The following is a 12250-nucleotide window of genomic DNA, read 5'->3' as shown; positions in this document are numbered from 1 at the left end:
TGGAAGCACGCTTTCCCCTACCTGCCTTGGGTGAGTAAGGCTGCCTGAGTGATCCTGTGCCACTCGCTGGGACAGGCTGGCAGCCAAGGAGCAGGTGGGGTTGCCGGGGTGGTCCTTTGCTGCTCGGAAGGGTGGGGCAAGGGGCAAGGCCAAGCAGGCTAGGTTGCTAGAGTGGTCACATGTTGCTCAGAGGGGCAGGGTTGAGGGTGGGGGTGGGTGGCTGGAAGTACTGTTGTTGCTGCCACTTGGCAGGTGGGCGGGGGCGGAAGGTGGATGAGACTGAGTGGGGGGGAGTAAGGGGGGTCTCAGACTGTGTCCCTGGCGATTGGGGATGCAGGGCTGGGGGGTTCATGCTTCTAATCACTAGGAGGGTGGGGGAAGGGGAGTGTGCTCCTCAGGTCACAGAGTGAGGGTACCTGGGTGCTTCCTGTTGGCTGCAGTTAGCAATTGGGACCTGGCCCTGATCAAGTGCGAGGAGAGGCTTCCCATGGTCCAGGTGTATGGGGGATCTTCTGCTAACACTCTGTAGATCTATTACTGTGTGTGTACCACCCACCTCAATGGTCAGGGACTGCCACTAGTGAGTCACTTGGTCTCTGAGTCCTGGCTCCTTTCTTGCGCTGTGGAAGAGGGGATCCCTGGAGCTCTTGCTCTCCCTCCTGCACCCTTCCTCCCTAGGTCCAGTTCAAGTCCTGCTCACCCCACTTCACTCCACGTATGTCAACACAGTTCCTCTGACTCCTGCTAAAAATTCTGCGAAGATGCCTTTCTGCGCTCCTCACCTGGGATCACTGTTGGCTTTGTCTCAAGATGCCCGTGCTGTGCTAGGTCAGCTGGCAGGGTACTTCTACTCTGTATCTCTCCTCATTCACTGTTCTCGATCAGTTTCTCCTTACGATCGGTGTTTGATCTAATTCTTTATCCTTTTATTTGATGCTCAGGGTTCCAGGACTGTCATCTGTATGTGTTCCACTTGGTTTCTCGGGTCTTTGCTGTAGAGGGATGGCAAGGTGTGTCTGACTAAGCAGCCATCTTGGCTCATCTGAAGTAATTACTTTAAATGTTAAACAAACAAATAAACAAGCCTGTTGCCATCAAGTCAACTGTGACTCATGGTGACCCCATGACAGAGTAGAACTAAGCTCCATAGGTCCTTCCTTGCTGTAATATTTATGGAAGCATATTGCCAGGCCTTTCTTCTGTGGCACTACTGGGTGGGTCCAAACTGCCAAACTTTTACTTAGTAGCCAAGTGTAAAACTTTTGTGCCACCCAGGGACCTTAAATGCATTCAATTGTCATATTAAAAGACAGAGAGTGATACAGCAGAATTTAAAAAAACAAAACAAAATGTGGTCCATCTATATGCTGTCAACAAAAGACTCTCTTTAGATACAAAGACAAAAAGAGATTGAAAGTAAAAGGATAGAAAAAGATAATCCACATAAATAGTAATCAAAAGAGAGCAGGGTTGGCTATGTTATTATCAGGTAAATCAGACTTTAAGTCAACATCCATTATGAGAGACAAAGAACATTATATTTTGATAAAAGGTTTCATTCATCAAGAAGATATAATGATTATAAATTATATGCACCTTTTTAACAAGAGAGTCCTAAGATACATGAAACAAACACTGACACAACTGAAGTTAGAAATAGATGGTTCTACAATAATAGTTAGATATTCAATACCCCACTTTCAATAATGGATAGAACCAGATAGAAGATGAGTAAGGAAACAGAGGGCCTGAACAACACTATAAATCATTAAGACGTAATAGACATATACAGAACACTCCACTGAACAACAGAAGATGATACATTCTTCTCAAATACTTGAGGAACATTCTCCAGGATAGACCATGTTAGATCACAAAATATGTCTTAATAATTAAAAAAAAAAAAGATTTAAATCATTGTAAGCATCCTTTCTAAACACAATGGAATAAAATCAGAATTTAGTAATATGAGAAAAAGAAAATTCACAAATACGTGGAAATTAAACAACACACTATAAAACAACCAATGAGTGAAAAAACAAATCAAAAGAGAAGTCAGAAAATACCTTGAGACGAATGAAATGAAAACACAACTTACCAAAAGTTATGGAATGCAGTGAAAGCAGTACTAAGAGGAAAATTTATACCTATGATCACCTACATTAAAACAGAAGATCCCAAAGCCAGGCAAAGACACTGCCTAAAAAGAGAATTACAGCCATATCCCTCATGAATACAGATGCAAAAATTCTCAACAAATTTTCTAGGCAATACAATAAAACAACACTCTAAAAAAATAATACATCATGTCCAAGTGGGATTCATACCAAGTATGCAAGGATGGTTCTAACATTATAAAATCAATCAATGTAATTCACTACATAAATAAAACAAAAGAAAAGAACCACAGGATCATCTCAATTGATGTAGAAAAGTCATTCGACGAAGTCCAACACCCATTCCTGATAAAAATTCTCAGCAAAATAGGAATAGAAGAGAAATTCCTTAATATAGTAAAGGGCGTTTACACAAAACCAACAGCCAACATAATTCTCAATGGAGGGAGACTGAAACAGTTTCCTTGAAAATGGGAAGGACGTCTTTTATCACCACTCCTATTCAACATTGTACTGGAAGTCCTAGCTAGAGCAATTAGGCAAGAAAAAGAAATAAAAGGCATTCAGATTGGCAAGAAAGAAGTAAAACCAACCCTATTCACAGATATGATCCTGTACACAGAAAACCCCAAAGACTCTGCAAAAAGAGTTACTAGAACTAACAGAAGGATTCAGCAGAGTAGCATGATACAAGATCAACAAACAAAAATCAGTCGAATTCTTCTACATCAACAAAGAGAACTTTAGAAACGAAATCAGGAAAACAATACCACTTACAATAGCCACATCCCCCAATGGAAACCCTGGTGGTGTAGTGGCTAAGAACTATGGCTGTTAACCAACAGGTTGGCAGTTCGAACCTACCAGGTGGTTCTTGGAAACCCTATGGAGCAGTTCTACTCTGTCCTATAGGGTCGTTATGAGTCAGAATTGACTTGATGGCAGAGGGTTTTACCCCTCCCCCCCCAAAAATACTTAGGAATAAATCTAACCAAGGATGTAAAAGACTTATACAAAGAAAACTACAAAACACTATTATAAGAAACCAAAAAAAGACCTATATTAATGGAAAAACATAACACGCTCACAGATAGGAAGATTCAACATTGTGAAAATGTCAATACAACCCAAGGCAATCTGTACATATAATGCAATCCCAATCCAAATTCCAACTGCATTCTTTAATGAGATGGAAAAATTAACCACAAACTTCATATGGAAAGGAAAGAATCCACAGATATGTAAAGCATTATTGAAGAACAACGTAGGAGGCCTCATACTACCCAATCTCAGAACCTCCTATACAGTCATAGTAGTCAAAACAGCCTGGTACTGCTACAATGACAGATACATAGACCAATGGAACGAATTGAGAACCTAGAAATAAGTCTCTCCACCTATGGACAGCTGATCTTCGATAAACGGCCAAAGTCCATTAAAAGGGGAAGAGACAGTCTCATAAAGGAATGGTGCTGGCAAACTGGACTTCTGTCTGTAAAAAAATGAAACAGGAACCATACCTTATGCCATACAAAAAAACGATCTCAAAATGGATCAAATACCTAAATATAAAATCTACAACTATAAAAATCATGGAAGAAAAAACAGGTACAACCCTAGAGGCCCTAATATGTGGCATAAATAGCATACCAACCATAACTAAAAATGCATAAACAGCTAAAGACAAACTACATGAATAGGTCTTTCTAAAAATTAAACACTTATGCTCACCAAAAGACTTCTCCAAGAGTAAAATGAGGACTTAAAGACTGGGAAAAATTTTTGGCTATGATATATCTGACAAGGGATTAATCTCTATAATATATAGAAAACTTCAACACCTCAACAACAAAAAGACAATCCAGTTGAAGGACATGAACAGACAGACACTTCACCAAAGAAGATATTCAGGTGGGTAATAAACACACGAAGAAATGCTCACAATCTTTAGCCATTAAAAAAAGAGAGAGGTAAATTAAAACTACAATGAGATACCATCTCACCCTGACATCAATGGCACTAATCAAAAGAACAGAAAACAACAAAGGCTGGTGAGGTTGTGGAGAGACTGGAACCCTTATACATTGCTGGTGGGAATGTAAAATGGTACAACCACTATGGAAAATGAAATGGCATTACCTTAAAAAACTAGAAATACCATATGATCTGGCAATCCCACTTGCAGGTATATACCCTAGAGAAATAAGAGCCATGACACGAATAGACATATGCACACCTATGTTCATTGTGGCATTATTCACAACAGCAAAAAGATGGAAAAACCTAAGTGCCCATCAACGGATGAATGAATAAACAAACTGTGGTATATACACACAATGAAATAATATGTAACAATAAAGATTCATGACAAATCCACGAAACATCTCACAACATGAATGAATCTGGAGGGCGTTATGCTGAGTGAAATAAGGCAATCACAAAAGGACAAACATTGTATGAGACCACTATTATTAAAAAGACAAGAAAAGGTTTACACACAGAAAAAAAATTATTTGATGGTTACCAGGAAAGGAATGGAAAGGGAGGATAAGTTACTAAAGAAATAGAAGACATGTGGTAATACTGATAAAGGGAAAGGAAATATACCATATGGGGTAAATTAGCACAACCTGACAAAGGCAAAGGAAGACACTGAAAGGAACACAAGAACAAAAGACAATTATGGCAATTACAATAACATAGACAATTCTGCAACAACAGTATTAACAAACAATAATTTATGAAAAGATACATAGGTATGTTAAAGAGCCGTGTGAGGGCGTAAGAGAGCACATTCACCTGCAGATATAGGTTAGGTTGTGAATATCTCTACATATTTATATATGTTGCATGTATACAAATATAGACAACAGAACACACAAGGGACACAGTCATAGAAACTTCTTATGCACAACAAAACACCTCCCTAGATGAAGATACAAGGCTTGAAGGCTAAGGATCATAGACTCAGGGGACATCTATATCAACTGGCATAACATAGTCCATAAAAACAATGTTCTACATCCTACTTTGGTGGGTAGCATCTGGCTTTTAAAAGCTTATGAGTGGCCATCTAAGATACAGCTAGTGGTCTCTTCCTGTTCAGAGTAAAAAAGAGTGAAGAAAACCAAAGACTCAAGGGAGCAATCAGTCCAAAGGGCTAATGGACCACATGCAACACAGCCTACACAACCCCAAGACCAGAAGAACTTGATGGTGACCAGCTACCGCCACCAACTGCTATTACCAGGATCACAATAGAGGGTCCTGGACAGAGTGCAAGAAACATGTAGAACAAAAAATCAAATTCAGAAAAAAAGACTAGACTTACTGGCCTGATATAAACTGGAGGAAACCCTGAGACTATGGCCCTAAGGCAGCCCTCTCATTTGGAACTGCAGCCATTCCCAGAAATCACTTTTCAGCCAAGCAATTAACCCTGTATTAACCCACTGCCACAGAGTTGATTCTGACGCATAGGGATCCTATAGAACAGAGTAGAACTGCCCTGTAGTGTTTACAAGGACAGGCTGGTAGATTTGAACTACCGACTTTTGGTTAGGAGCCGTAGCCAAGCAATAGACAGGGCTATAAAATCCATACGCTGAGTAAATAATCCAAGAAGCTGGACTACATAAAGAAGGATGCGGCATCAGGATTAGAGGAAAACTCATTAACAACCTGAGATATACAGATGACACAATTTTGCTTGCTGAAAGGGAAAAGGACTTGAAGCACTTACTAATGAAGATCGAAGACCACAGCCTTCAGTATGGATTCAGTATGGATTCTCAACATAAAGGAAACAAAAATTCTCACAACTGGACCAATAAGCAACATTATGATAAACAGAGAAAAGACTGAAGCTGTAGAGGATTTCATTTTACTGGGATCCACAATCAACACCCACGGAAGCTGCAGTCAAGAAATCAAACGACATATTGCATTGGGCAAATCTTCTGCAAAAGACTTCTTTAAAGTGTTAAAAAGTAAAGATGTCATTTTGGGGACTAAGGTACGCCTGACCCAAGCCATGATATTTTCAATCTCCTCATACTGATTAAAAACCCGTTGCTGTCGAGTTGATTCCGATTCTTAGTGACCCTATAAGACAGAGTGGAACTGCCCATAGAGTTTCCAAGGAGTGCCTCGTGGATTCGAAGTGCCGATCCTTTGGTTAGCAGCTGTAGCACTTAACCACGATGCCACCAGGGTTTCCTCATATTGATTGGTAGTTGGAAATATGGCCTTGGTGATAGAAACAATAGTAGAAACCACATGACAGAATTTTGTAAGACCAGTGACTTCTTCATTGTAAATATCTTTTTTAACTAACATGAACAGCAACTACACACGTGTACCTTGCCAGATGGAATACACAGGATTCAAATTGACTACATCTGTAGAAAGAGATGATGGAAAAGCTCAATATCATCAGTCAGAACAACGCCACGGGCTGACTGTGGAAAAGATCAGCAATTTTTCATATGGAAGTTCAAGTTGAAACTGAAAAAAATTAGAACAAGTCCACAAAAACCAAACTACAACCTTGAATATATCCCACCTGAATTTAGAGGCCATCTCAGGAACAGATTAGACACATTGAACACTAATAACCAAAAAAAGACCAGACAAGTTGTGGAAGGACATCAAGAACATCATACACAAAGAAAACAAGAGGTCATTAAAAAGACAGAAAAGACCAAAACGGGTGTCAGGAGAGACTCTGAAACTTACTCTTGAACATCAAGTAGCTAAAGCGAAAGGAAGAAATGATGAAGTAAAAGAGCTGAACAGAAAATTTCAAAGGGCAGCTCGAGAAGACAAAGTAAAGTATTACAATGATGTGTGCAAAGACCTGGAGATAGAAAACCAAAAGGGGAGAACATGCTTGGCCTTATTCAAGCTGAAAGAACTGAAGAGAAAATTTAAACATTGAGTTGCAATATCGAAGGAATACGCAGGGTCACTATACCAAAAAGAATTGGTCAACATTCAATCATTTCAGGAGGTAGCATATGATCAGGAACTGATGGTACCAAAGGAAGAAGTCCAAGGTGCACAGAAGGCATTGGCAAAAAACAAGCCTCCGGGAACTGACGGAATACCAACTGAGATGTTTCAACAAATGGATGCAGAACTGGAAATGCTCACTCATCTATGCCAAGAAATTTGGAAGACAGCTACCTGGCCAGTCGACTGGAAGAGATCCATATTTATACCTATTCCCAAGAAAGGTGACCCAACCAAATGCCGAAATTATGAAACAATATTATTATCACACAAGTAAAATTTTTCTGAAGATCATTCAAAAGTGCTGCAGCAGTATATCAACAGGGAAGTGCCAGAAATTCAAGCTGGATTCAGAAAAGGATGTGGAACCAGGGATACCATTGCTGATGACAGATGGATCCTGGATGGAAGCAGAGAATACCAGAAAGATGTTTGCCTATGTTTTATTGACTATGCAAAAGCATTTGACTGTGTGGATCATGACAAATTATGGATAATATTGTGAAGAATAGGAATTCCGGAACACTTACTTATGCTCATGAGGAACCTTTACACAGATCAAGAGGCAGGTGTTCAAACAAAACAAGGGGATACTGTGTGGTTTAGAGTCCGGAAAGGTGTGTGTCAGGGTTGTATCCTTTCACCATACCTATTCAATCTGTATGCTGAGCAAATAATCTGAGAATCTGAACTATATGAAGAAGAACAGGGCATTAGAATTAGTGGAAGACTCATTAACAACCTGCATTATGCAGATGACACAACCTAGCTTGCTGAAAGTGAAGAGGACTTGAAGCACTTACTAATGAAGATCAAAGGCCACAACCTTCAGTATGGATTACACCTCAACATAAATAAAACAAAAATTCTCACAACTGTGCCAATAAGCAACATCGTGATAAACATGGAAAAATTGAAGTTGTCAAGGATTGCATTTTACTTGGATCCACAATCACCACTCATGGAAGCAGCAATCAAGAAATCAAAAGACATACTGCACTGGGCAAATCTGCTGCAAGAGACCTCTTTAAGGTGTTGAAAAGCAAAGGTATCATCTTGAAGACTAGGGTGCGCCTGATCCAAGCCATGGTGTTTTCAATTGCCTCATGTACACGTGAAAGCTGGACAATGAATAAGGAAAACCAATAAATTGACGCCTTTGAATTGTGGTGCTGGCGAAGAATACTGAATATACCATCACCTCCGGAAGAACGAACAAATCTGTCTTGGAAGAAGTACAACCAGAATGCTCCTTAGAAGCAAGGATGATGGGACTATGTGTCGCATACTTTGGACATGTTATCAGAAGGGACTGGTCCCTGGAGAAGGACATCATGCTTGGTAAAGTGGAGGGCCAGTAAAGAGAGACCCTCAACAAGATGGTTTGACACAATGGCTGCAACAAGGGGCTCAAGCACATCAATGATGGTGAGGATGGCACAGGACTGGGCAGTGTTTCATTCTGTTGTACATAGGGTTGCTGTGAGTAGGAACCAACTCGATGGCACCTAACAACAACAACATATGCACGGGAAAGCTGGACAATGAGTAAGAAAAAAAAAAAAAAGAAAAATTGACGCCTTTGAATTATGATGTTGCTGAAGAATACGGAATTACCATGGAGTGCCAGAAGAATGAAGAAATCAGTCTTAGAAGAAGTACAGCCAGAATGATCCTCAGAAGCAAGAGTGGCGAGACTTTGTCTCACGTACACTGGACATGTTATCAGGAGGGACCAGTCCCTGGAGAAGGGCATCATGCTTGGTAAAGTAGAGGGTCAGTGAAAAAAGGGGAAGACCCTCAATGACATGGGTTGACACAGTGGCTGCAACAATGGGCTCAAGCATATCAACAATTGTGAGGATGGTGAAGGTCAGGGGAGTGTTTTGCTCTGTTCTACACAGGATCGCTATGAGTAGGAACTGACTCAATGGCACCTAACAACAACAGCAACATAAAATAAACAATAACACCCAAAAAGAATGTACTCCATAAAACAAATAATTATATGAGACCAAAATGGCAACATTTGCCCAAAAGTAAAAAAAGAAGGCAGGAAGGAGTAGGAAAACTAGGTGAAAGGAAACAAGGAATCCAGGGTAGAAAGGGGGAGAGTGCTGGCACAGCATGGGAATTACAACCAATGTCATGGAACCCTTTGTGTACAATTTGCTGTATGAGAAACTAATTTGCTCTATAAACTTTCATCTTTAACACAATAAAGTATTTAAAAAAAAAAGAAGAAATATCTCAAATCAATAACCTACTATTATAGCTTAAGGAACTAGAAGAAAATGAGCTAAATAAACCTAAAGCTAGTAGAAAGAATAATAAAGACCAGAGTGAAGATACCTTAAATAGAGATAGGAAAAACAATACAATCAGTGAAACCAGAAGTTTGTTCTTTGAAAAGACAGACAAATTGACAAACTGTTAGGTGGACTGACTAAAGAGAGAGAGAGAATATTTAAATTACTAAAATCAGAAATGAAAGAGGGGACATTATTACCAACCTTACAGAAATAAAAAGGATTATAAGAGAATACTACGAACAACTATACACCAAGAAATTGGACAACCCAAATGAAATGGACAAATTCCTACAAATACAGGAACTACCAAAACTGAATCAAGAAGAAATAGAAAATTTGAATAGACCCATAACAATTAAGGAGATTGAATCAGTAATCAAAAACTTCCCAACAAAGAAAAATCCAGGATAAGAGGGCTTCACTGGTGAATAGTATCAAACGTTTAAAGAGGCATTAATACCACGCCTTCTCAAATTCTTCCAGAAAATAAAAGAGGAGATAATACTTCCAAACTCATTCTATGAGGCCGGCATTACCTCAATACTACAGTCAGGCAAAGATCACAAGAAAAGAAATCTACAGGCCAATATTCCTTATGAATATAGATTAAAAAATTCTCAACAAAATGTTAGCAAATGGAATTCAGTGGCGTATTAAAAGGATTATACATCATGACCAAATGGAATTCATCCCTGGAATGCAAAGGTGTTTTAACATAATAAAATCACCCGTGTATACACCACATTAATAAAGGAAAATAAATAAATAAATGAATAAAACAAACCACATGATCATCTCAATTGATGCAAAAAAATATTTGATAAAATCCAACTCTCTTTCATGATAAAAACATACAATAAACTAGGAATAGAAGGAAACTTCCTCAAAATGATGAAGACTGTATATGAAAAAACAGCAAAGATCATACTCAATGGTGAAAGACTGAAAGCTTTTCTCCTGAGATCAGCAACAAGACAAGGATGCCTGCTTATGCTACTTCTATTCAACATAGCACTAGAAAATCTAGTTCTAGCCAAGCAATTATGCAAATAATAATAATAATAATAATAAAAGACATACAAATTAGAGAGAAAGAAGTAATATTATCTCTGTTTGCACATGACAAAATCTTATATGCAGAAAACCCTAAAGAATACACACACACACACACACACACACACACACAGAGCTAATAAACGAATTCAGCTAAGTTGCAGGATACAAACTCAACACACAAAAATCAGTTATATTTTTATACACAAACAATGAGCAAATCAAAAAAGGAAATTAAGAAAACAATTCCATAGCATCAAAAAGAATAAATACTTGGGAACAAATTTAACCAAGGAAGTGAAAGACTTGTATAATGAAACTACAAAACATTGCTGAAAGAAATTAAAGAAGACCTAAATAAATGGAAAGACATCTCGTATTCATAGCTTGGAAGACTTAATACAATTAGGATGTCTATACAACCCAAAATGCTACATAGATTCAATACAATTCCTATCAAAATCCCAATGGCATTTTTGCATGAATAGAAAGCAATTCTAAAATTTATACGGAATTGCAACAGGCCGCAAACAGCCAAAAGAATATTAAAAAAGAACAAAGTTGGAAGATTGACACTTTCCTATTTCAAAATGTACTACAAAGCTACAGTAATCAAAACAATGTGGTACTGGCATAACCAGTGGATGTACAGACCAACTGACTGGCATGGAGAGCTCAGAAATAAGCCTTACATATATGGTCAATTGATTTTTGATAAGGGTGTCAAAACTATTCAATGGGGAAAGGACAGTCTTGTCAATAAATTGTGCTAGCAAAAATGGGTATCCACATTCAAAAGAATGAAGTTGGACACTTACCTTATGCCACATTAAAAAAAAAAAAAAAAAACTCAAAATGAATCAAAAGTTGAAATAGAAAAACTATAAAACTCTTAGAAGAAAACAGGTAAAAATCTTTATGACTTTGGAATTACCAATGATATCTTGGTTAAAAGCATAAGCAACAAAAGAAAAAACAGATAAACTGGATTTCATCAAAACTAAAAACTTTTGTGTATCAAAGGACACTATCAAGAGAGTGAAAAGAAAACTCAAAAAATGGGAGAAAATATTTTCAAATCATATATCTGATAAGGAAGTAATATCTAGAATATAATGCATACATAACTCTTACAACTTAACAACAAAAAACCAAGGCATGCAATTAAAAAATGGGCAAAGGACTTGAATAGTCTTTTCTCCAAAGGTATAAAACTGGCTAATTAGCACATGAAAAGATGTTCAAGGTCATCAGTTGTTCTTGTTGTTGAGTGCCTCCAAGTCAATTCTGACTCATAGTGACCTCTCGTGACAGCAGAACTGCCCCATATGGTTTTCTTGGCTGTAATCTTTAGGCAAACAGCCTAGTCTTTCTTCCATAGAGCCTCTGAGTGAGTTTGAACTGTCAACCTTTCAGTTAATAGCTGAGTGCTTAACCATTGTGCCACCATCAGTCATTAGGGAAATGCAAATCAAAACCACAAAGAGATACAACCTCACACCCAACAAAAAGTCTATTATCAAAAAACCCTCAGAAAATAATAAATATCAGCGAGGATGTAGAGAAACTGGAACCCTTGTCCATTGTTAGTGGGAATGTAAAATGGTTCAGCTATTATGGGAACAGTTTGGTGGTTCCTCAAAAAGCTAAACATAGAATTACCACATGACTCAGCAGTTCCACTCTTAGGTACATATTCAAAAAGACTGAAACAGGGACTTAAACATATATTTGTACACCAATGTCAACTGCAGA

General features: G+C 38.3%; 1 protein-coding gene across 8 annotated transcripts in view; it reads right to left on the bottom strand.

Annotated features, from left to right (window-relative positions):
* The window catches only part of PTPDC1 (protein tyrosine phosphatase domain containing 1), a 109549-nt gene that overhangs the window by 24975 nt on the left and 72324 nt on the right, over nucleotides 1-12250 (bottom strand). The window lies entirely within an intron of this gene.

Source organism: Elephas maximus, chromosome 9, assembly GCF_024166365.1.
Source record: "Elephas maximus indicus isolate mEleMax1 chromosome 9, mEleMax1 primary haplotype, whole genome shotgun sequence".
NCBI classification, from domain to species: Eukaryota; Metazoa; Chordata; class Mammalia; order Proboscidea; family Elephantidae; genus Elephas; species Elephas maximus.
The sequence above is the reverse complement of the archived record's forward strand: the minus strand, read 5'-3'. Positions and strand labels throughout refer to the sequence as shown.